Raw genomic sequence first — 9,754 nt, 5'->3', positions numbered from 1 at the left:
AAGATTTTTGGCTTTGGTTTGTGTATAAAAATAGGTTTCACTTACTTTACAGCCTTCCAGTAAGACTACCATGTATTAGTGTTGTCCGGATCATGAACGATTCGGATCTTTGATCCGAATCTATTTTGTGAGTCGAATCATCCGAATCATCAAAATGAGTGATTCGGATCGCAAAAGGGGTGGGGCCAGGAGCGACACGCCCCCTCTCAGCGGGCAGCGGGGTCCTGGAAGCAGAGTAGAGATGAATCGCTCTGTTGTAGGGGAGCCAGCCTTGCACAGGGACAGGTAGATGAGAGAGAGGGGACATGGGTGCCACTGCCAGATATGTGTAGAGCACACATACTGGCTATAACGTGCTGCTCATTATAGGCTGTCTGTTCCGTAGTTGTGCACAGTGAACACATTGGAAGCTTTTGGCTCAGCTCAGCACAGCTCAGTAACTTTGCAGGCACTGTGATTGCAGCGCAATATGATCCTCCTGCACTCGCTCTATACAGCTGCACTTCACTTCTGGGAATGCTTTGGGGAATGCTTTCTTTCACCGTGCAACGTTTGCATTCAGGGTATACAGATGAACATATAGGTGAAATATATGTAAAGCATATGATTGCAGCATGAGGGTATTGTGTGCAAGCAAACATTTCTGCTCTCTGCTCGTCCCTCCTCCCTTCTCTGTCCACTCCCTGCCCTCTGTCCATCTTCTCCCCTTCTCTGTGTGTCCACCCCCCTTCTCCTTCTCCTGTCCACAGCAGGGAAAGACCTGTCCTGCTATTCATTTCACCCCTCGAATGCTTCGGTAGTAAAATGATCCGAGATTCGGATCAAAGATCCGGATCTTTTCAATGATCCGATTCGAATCATCCAGATCATTGAAAAGATCCGAACTTCCCATCTCTACCATGTATGTCTTATAATAAAATGGAAAAAGTGGGTCGGGTTGCGGGTCTGGAGGCCTGTGGGTTAGGTACAGGTACCATATTCACCAGAAAGCAGTTTGCAAGTCGGGTGTGGGTAGCGGGTCGGGTGCGGGTAGCAGGTCTGCCAGTCGGTGTGGGTCTGAAAAATTTGAGCCATGCAGGCCTCTAGCACACGTTGCCACTATGCACCTCAAATGAAAAAAGCACCCACACTACAAGTTCCGACATCATGTCCCCAGGTCCCCATTGTTCACAATGCAGGATCAGATCACTATAGTCTTCATTTCAGAATAATTTCTCACAAGCATTATGGATATGTAAATATGCTATCGCCTGTTAGGATAGGACTGGAGTGGGTAGATCATGACATTGAAGGGCTGGCATAGTGAAATGGTACAATAGTTTAGTGATTCATAACCAATCCTGGAGGTAAGCAGTTTGTTGGTAGTGTGAGATAAGATACGAGAAGTAGAACGGAGGGAGTACTAGAGGGTACTAGAGGGTCAGAATTGATAACATGGATGAGCAGATAGATATGAGAGGAACAAAGGCATACTGGATAGCACTATGTATATAAATACATACAAATATTGTAAGGGCACAAAGGGGTCAGTGTTGCCAAGCGTCTGTGAAATTACAGACGGTCCGCCTTTTTAACCCCCAAAAAGGCAGTGTCCCTTCCTGCCCATACTTGGGGAAAGGCATCCGTCCGTGGAGGGGTGGCATGTAGGATTGCAAGTGACCTCTCTCACCCAGGCCATTGTTTTTTCACCCCACTTCCACTGGGTCGGAGACTTCGGGCCATCCCCACCAAGACCACCAGACACAAGAACTCTTTCTTCCCGATGGCCGTTAGCCTCCTGAACTCCCTTAACATGCTACCATCCCCTATCAGCGACCTACCACCCGCATAGGAGCGGCAGACTTCGGCTGTGTATATCTAATTGTTGAATTGTATATTCGTGTATGCTTATATTTTAGTATGATTGTATCATTCTAACCCTTTTCCTGCCTTTCTTTCTATGTACTGCTCCATTGTGCCAAACCCAATTCCGGGCCTGACCCAGTCATGCTTGGCGAAATAAAATTGATTCTGATTCTGATGTAGGGCGTGAACTGACTGCGGTGTCTAATAGACGTCGCATCAGTTCACCAGCAGCAGGGCTACGGGAAGATGGCTGCCGAAGCCCTGCACTGGAGACTATGGGCTTGATTCACAAAGTGGTGCTAACTTAGTTAGCACGCCTAAAGACTTTTGGGCGTGATAAGCATTGCACTAAGTAGGTTAGCACCGCTTTGAGGGAAAAACTCGCGCGCAAAGTTTTGCGCGAAGTCCAGTGCGCGTGAAATGTTGCATAGGATTAATGGCGTTGCGCGCGTAAACTTTGCGCGCATAAACTTTGCATGCGAGTTTATTTTATCACGCTTAAACTGAGTTTAGGCGTGATAATGGGCTTTTCACCAGCGTGCTAACAGTTAGCACGGCTTTGTGAATCAAGACTCCAGTACAGGGCTTCGGGCGCCATCTTCCCGTAGCCCTGCTCCGCGTGTGAGTGTGAGGCTGAGCGTGGGAATTTTGCAGCTGCTGGCTGCGAGGAGTCAGACCAGGGGAGCTGCTCTGGAGGAAGGCCGGGACTCAGAAGAGGAGTCATCTGCAGGCAAGTAAATGTTTTTTTTCTTTTACCAGGTCAGGTGCTGCCCACATAACTGGTGAAATGTGCTGCCCAGTGCCCATGCCCACATGTATTAATGGTGAAATGTGCTGCCCAGTTCCCATGCCCACATGTATTACTGGTAAAATGTGCTGCCCAGTGCCCATGCCCACATGTATTACTGATAAAATGTGCTACCCAGTGCCCATGCCCACATGTATTACTGGTGAAATGTGCTGCCCAGTGCCCATTCCCACATGTATTACTGGTGAAATGTGCTGCCCAGTGCCCATGCCCACATGTATTACTGATGAAATGTGCTGCCCATGTCCATATGTATTACTGGTGATATGTGCTGCTCATATCCACATGTGTTACTGGTGAAATGTGCTGTCCAGGCCCACATGATTTACTGGTGAAAAGTGCTGCCCAGTGCCCATGCCCACATGCATTTACTGGTGAAATGTGCTGCCCATGTCCATATGTATTACTGGTGATATGTGCTGCTCATATCCACATGTGTTACTGGTGAAATATGCTGTCCAGACCCACATGATTTACTGGTGAAAAGTGCTGCCCAGTGCCCATGCCCACATGCATTTACTGGTGAAATGTGCTGCCCATGTCCATATGTATTACTGGTGATATGTGCTGCTCATATCCACATGTATTACTGATAAAATGTTCTGCCCATGTCCATATGTATTACTGGTGATATGTGCTGCTCATATCTACATGTGTTACTGGTGAAATATGCTGTCCAGGCCCACATGATTTACTGGTGAAAAGTGCTGCCCAGTGCCCATGCCCACATGCATTTACTGGTGAAATGTGCTGCCCATGCCCACATGTATTTACTGGTGAAATGTGCTGCCAACATAGTGTATTTACTGGTGAAATGTGCTGCCCACATAGTGTATTTACTGGGGAAATGTGCTGCCCACATAGTGTATTTACTGTTGAAATGTGCTGCCCACAAAGTGTATTTACTGGGGAAATGTGCTGCCCACATAGAGTATTTACTGGTGAAATGTGCTGCCCATGCCCACATATATTTACTGCTGAAATACGCTGCCCACAAGTATTACTGGTGAAATGTGCTGCCCAGTGCCCATGCCCACATGTATTACTGGTGAAATACGCTGCCCAGTGCCCATGCCCACATGTATTACTGGTGAAATGTGCTGCCCAGTGCCCATGCCCACATGTATTACTGGTGAAATGTGCTGCCCAGTGCCCATGCCCACATGTATTACTCAGAGCAGGGACAAGGTCCTCCAGCACCCAAGGCTGAGACACCAAAGTGCGCCCCTCCATCCCTCCCACCCCAGCCGTCACACACTGATTGCTATTAGACTAAGAGGCGCCACAGGGCCCACAACCTCCCCAACACCTTAATATCTAGTTATATGGCTTGCAGTCACTGCTATGTATCCCCTTTTCTTATTTCTTTCTGCTTCATACACAATTAGAAATGACAGCTGAATGAATTGTGCGCCCCCTCCTACACTGCGCCCTGAGGCTGGAGCCTCTCCAGCCTATGCCTCGGCCCGGCCCTGGTATTACTAGTGAAATATGCTGCCCAGTGCCCATGCCCACATGTATTACTGGTGAAATGTGCTGCCCAGTTCCCATGCCCACATGTATTACTGATGAAATGTGCTGCCCATGTCCGTATGTATTACTGGTGATATGTGCTGCTCATATCCACATGTGTTACTGGTGAAATATGCTGTCCAGGCCCACATGATTTACTGGTGAAAAGTGCTGCCCAGTGCCCATGCCCACATGCATTTACTGGTGAAATGTGCTGCCCATGCCCACATGCATTTACGGTGAAATGTGCTGCCCACATAGTGTATTTACTGGGGAAATGTGCTGCCCACATAGTGTATTTACTGGTGAAATGTGCTGCCCATGCCCACATGTATTTACTGGTAAAATGTACTGCCCACATAGTGTATTTACTGGTGAAATGTGCTGCCCACATATATTTACTGCTGAAATGTGCTGCCCACATGTATTTACTGATGAAATGTGCTGCCGACAAGAAGTTTCCTTAAAGGGGCACTACAGCGAAAAACTGTAACATTTAAAATATGTGCAAATATATACAAATAAGAAGTACATTTTTTCCAGAGTAAAATGAGCCATACATTAGTTTCTCCTATGCTGATGTCACTTACAGTAAGTATTCTAAATCTGACAGAAGTGACAGGTTTTGGACTAGTTCATCTCTTTATAGGGGATTCTCTGGGATATATTTATTTTCAAAAGCACTTGGTGAATGGCAGTTGCTCTGTCCAACTGCCAAAAAACTGTGTAGCAAGCCGGGAAGCTGGGCAGCATCATTGTTTAAATCCTTTTTCGGGAATGTCTTTTTAAAGTATAAAAGCCTTGCTGAGAATCCCCTATGAATAGATGGACTAGTCCAAAACCTGTCACTATCTACTGTAAGTGACAGCAACATAGGAGAAAAGTAATTTATGGCTCATTTTACTCTGGAAAAAAATGTACTTCTTATTTGTATATGTTTGCACATATTTTAAATTTTACAGTTTTTCGTTGCAGTGCCCCTTTAAAAGCCTGTCTCCACCCCCGTCCATACAAACCTTGGCGTGTCCAGATTTTTTGACCATGTCCAGGAAAAATAAGAAATTGGGTTGGCAACCCTGAAAGTGGTTGATTCACTAATTGTAGTGCTGCGTAACAGCGAGAGCTATCATCTGTTATGCGCGCTGTATAAGGCTGTAAAAACAAGCGTGCTTTAATTCCTATTACTGCATGCATGTATTGGCATCATAGCGTGCGTAATGGGGGACTGGGCAGTCAGCGTACGCTATGCTGTTGAATTGCAGCATAGAGAACGCTATAAACTAACGTGGCTCCGATCCTCCCAGCATCACCCGCGTGGGTCCAGTCAGATTAAAGGACTTGATCCCCGCAATCTGATTGGCCCAATAGGCTGCCTGTCAAGTGATGTCATGTTAGTTCATAGCGTTCGCTATGCTGCAATTCAGCAGCATAGCGTAGGCTGACTGCCCGGTCCCCCATTACGCACGCTATGATGCCAATATGGAGCGTAGCGTGCAGTGATAGGTATTAAAGCACGCTTGTTTTTACAGCCTTATACACCGCACGTAACAGCTGATAGCTCGCGCTGTTATGCAGGGCTACAATTAGTGAATCAACCCCAAAGTATTTGATCATATCAAGAATATACACAATTCTCACATTTTACTTTAAAAGCTTTAGAAGATGACTTCCACAAATGACAGAGCCCTCATAAGAACACAAACCTGCTGCTACACTCACAGCAAGTCACCATGCAGACCACAGAGACTCACTGCTGGGGCACATGTCTCTTCCAACTGCTGCTCCTGGGTCCTGATCTCACCATTCTGTCCTGTCCATGGCTGGGAGCACACTGGTCTGCTTGTGTGTTTTCTGCACAGGAAAACTGAGAACTAAGAATGCTTGTAAGGGTGCTGGTTTTGACTTTGAGATGGTTTTGATTACGACTTCATGCACTTTCGATTCAACCGTAATCGAAATTACAAATTTAATTTACATTTTGTAATGAATAGCGGAGAAACCGCCGCATGGGCAAGCGGCATGGTGGCTATCTCCGCGTCTCAACTAGCGGCTGCTGCCGAGCAGCAGCGTGATGTTGCTTTGCCTGGTCCTTCTAGTTCACACAGATGGAGAGCTACGTGCACGCGCGCGTGCCAGACGACAGGACCTTTATGCTGCTAGAAGGGGAGTCAGCTGATCATGCCGATCAGCTGACTCCAGCTATGCTCTGGATTGGCTGAGTGGCTGGGGCGGCGCTGTGGAGCGCTTTTAGTATATATAGGACTTGCCTGTCACTTGAAAGTTGTCTGCTGTTGCGAACAGTTACGTGTTAGCGCTCAGACCAGAGTCAGATCCCACAGTGTGTTAGAACCAGCCGGAGCTGGGAATTCACACTGAGTCAGATTCCTTTGATAGCTTAAAGTACTATTGCTTACTACTGTTTATGTGTTAGACTAGTTCCGGGGTGTTGAGACCAAGGACCTCACACCCAAGACTAGGAGAGATCTATATTGTCACTGCCTATCCGTTAGACTAGTTCCCAGTTGTTGAGACCAAGGACCTCACACCTTAGTCTAGGATTGTGACACTTTACTTGTTATCTGTTATGACCGTTGGCTTTCCTGACTATCCTCTTGTGTTTTGATTCGGTACTTCTGCTCATCTGATTATCTGTTGCCGACCCTGCCTGTACCTGGATACCGAATCAGTCTTCCGCTTCTGTACCTTGTCTGTCCGTGTGTTGCCGACCTGACTTGTCTGACCTTTCTGGCTGTCACCTAGTTCTTGGGTGAGCAGCCTTACTGTACGTCTGTGACACCTGCTCTTCAGGTGGTTACTTGCTGCTACTTCAGTCCTATGGTCACCAGCCCCTCTGGGGGCCATCAGGCAGCATAGTCAGTGGATCTCTACCTCTCAAGGTCCACTGGCTGCAGTACAGTCTGATTCCCAGCATTCTGGGAATCCTTGGCTGCAGTACAGTCTGATTCCTTGTTCATCCAGGAATCTCTAGCTGCAGACCAATCTTCACTACATATCTCCAACCAGTGGTCCCTGCCCCTCAGGTGTCCACTGGCTGCAGTACAGTCTGATTCCCTGCTTCTCAGGGAATCCTTGGCTACAGTAGTGTCTGTATCTCCCGCTCCTCGGGAGATAACTTCCCCATTTACTGTTGCACCAAACACAATCCACATTGGGTGTCCTGTGTCTAGCTATACTAGTATTATTGGTGATTCTGCAGATCACCACATAATCAGGTATAGCATCTGCATTATTGGTGATACTGCAGATCACCAATAATCAGAAAAATCTGTGTTGCTGACACCAATCGTTACACATTTCAATTAGAATTTGATTATGAATCAGAATTCCATGTTGTATCCATAATTGCAAGTCATAATTAAAGGGGAACTGAAGAGAGAGGTATATGGAGGCTGTCATGTTTGTTTCCTTTTAATCAATACCAGTTTCCTGGCAGCCCTGCTGGTCTATTTCTCTGCAGTAGTATCTGATTAAAACCAGAAACAAGCATGCAGCTAGTCTTGTCAGATCAGACTTATAAGTCTGAATCACTGAAACACCTGATCTGCTGCATGCTTGTTCACGGGCTATGGCTAATAGTATTAGAGGCAGAGGATCAGCAGGGCTGCCAGGCAACTGGTATTGTCTAAAAGGAAATACACATGATAGCCTCCATATACCTCTCTCTTCAGTTCCCCTTTAAGACTATATATATAATTAGTGATTAAATTATATACTCGCATATAAGCCTAATTTTTCAGCATCAAAAATGTGATGAAAAGTTACCCCCTTGGCTTATATGAAAGTAAGTTCAGCAGAATGGATGGTGGCGCAGGTTTTGTTACTGGCAGAGGAGCTTAAGGATTGTGCACTAGTGATTCTGCTCTTGCCAGCTGGCTCCCTGCTGTGTCTGTACCCACCATCCCCTGTAATGTGGTATGCAGAGTGCGCTGTTTAACTGCCTGTGTCTCCTGGCTTGTGGAGCTGAGCAGGCAAGTAACGTTCAGCGGTACAATAATCCTGTGTGGGAATCGCTGTGTCTCACATCTATGATGCCATCTAATGGCGTCTTGAGACATAGCTGTATCATCCTTGGGGCACATCTGGTTACAGGGCGAGGGGGGGCTGACTTCTACTGGGGGCACATCTGGCTACTCTGGAGGGGGCTATACTGGGAATGGGGCTTATACACGAGTCAATCACTTTTTCCTGTTTTCTGAGGGAAAGCTCACCTTATACATGGGTCGGCTTATATGCGAGTATATACGGTAATAGCAGAGCCCCCGTACATACAAGAAACACCAAATTTGCAGGGTATGTTAAGGAGGACAGGGGAAAGAAGAGAAACGCATTTTTTTTTCAAAAATACCTTGTAGTTTTTGAGATAATTGATGTTAAAGTTAGAGGAAAAAAGTCACTATTTAACTGCAGTAAAATGACAGTTAATGTATCAACATGTACATAAATGTATTTGTTTGCATTTTTTTTTTATGTTCAGAGTGTGGGAATTAAAAAAAAAAAATGAGCCTCACCCGATCCTCTTTACCCCTCTGTCCCCCATGCAGGCTGGGCTAGCTAGAATGCGAAGCCCTGGCCGCATGGGGCTTCACACCTTGAGCTATACCAGCCCGCATGGTCCATGGTATGGGGGGGCTGTGGAAGAGAGGGGCGGCCAAGCCTCACCCTCTCCCCCCTGTCCAATCCATGGACAAGGGGCTCTTCTTCACTTCCGGTGGCCCAGGAGGAGGTGGGAGCGATGACGCCCTGGGCGGGTGACAGTACAGCCGAGCGAGCTCCTCCATCTTGCTCCCTTCTTGGGGAGCGCTCTGCACCTGCACAGTAGTACCACACATGCACAGAACGCTCCTGGCCACAGTAGCGTGACGGGGGCAAGAGTGCATGCGCAGTATGTGCCGGACCAGAGGACTTTCTGGGGCAATTTGCGGAGGATCCAGGACTGAGGACAACAAGGGAGCAATCAGGCTGGAGCGGGCTGGAGGAAGTCCCATGTATGTATAATTTTGTATTTGACCCCATCTCAGGTTCACTTTAAGTTTGTTTTTAACCTCCCTGGCGGTAAGCCCGTGCTGAGCACGGGCTATGCCGCGCAGGAGAATTTCTCAGGCCTTGCTGGGCCGATTTGCACTTTTTTTTTTTGCAACACGCAGCTAGCACTTTGCTAGCCGCGTGTGCACTCTGATCGCCGCCGCTCCGCGCCGATTAGCCGCCGCCACTCGCCACGCCGGGCCCCTCCAGACCCTGTGTACTGCCTGGCCAATCAGTGCCAGGCAGCGCTGAGGGGTTGATCGGGACTCCCAATGACGTCGATGACGTCGGTGACGTCGACATGGCGACGGGGGAAGCCCTCCAGGAAATCCCGTTCTTTGAACGGGATTTCCTGATCGGAGATCACCGAAGGCGATCGAAGAGGGCGGGGGGATGCCGCTGCACAGCGGCTATCATGTAGCGAGCCCTGGGCTCGCTACATGATTTAAAAAAAAAAAAAAACTGCTCTGCTGCCCCCTGGCGGTTTTTAATAGACCGCCAGGGGGGTTAAGGGTGAGGATTTAGATGATCACTGTGTTGCTGTTG

This window comes from Hyperolius riggenbachi, chromosome 7 (genome assembly GCF_040937935.1).
Source record: "Hyperolius riggenbachi isolate aHypRig1 chromosome 7, aHypRig1.pri, whole genome shotgun sequence".
In the NCBI taxonomy this organism is placed as follows: Eukaryota; Metazoa; Chordata; class Amphibia; order Anura; family Hyperoliidae; genus Hyperolius; species Hyperolius riggenbachi.
The sequence above is the reverse complement of the archived record's forward strand: the minus strand, read 5'-3'. Positions refer to the sequence as shown.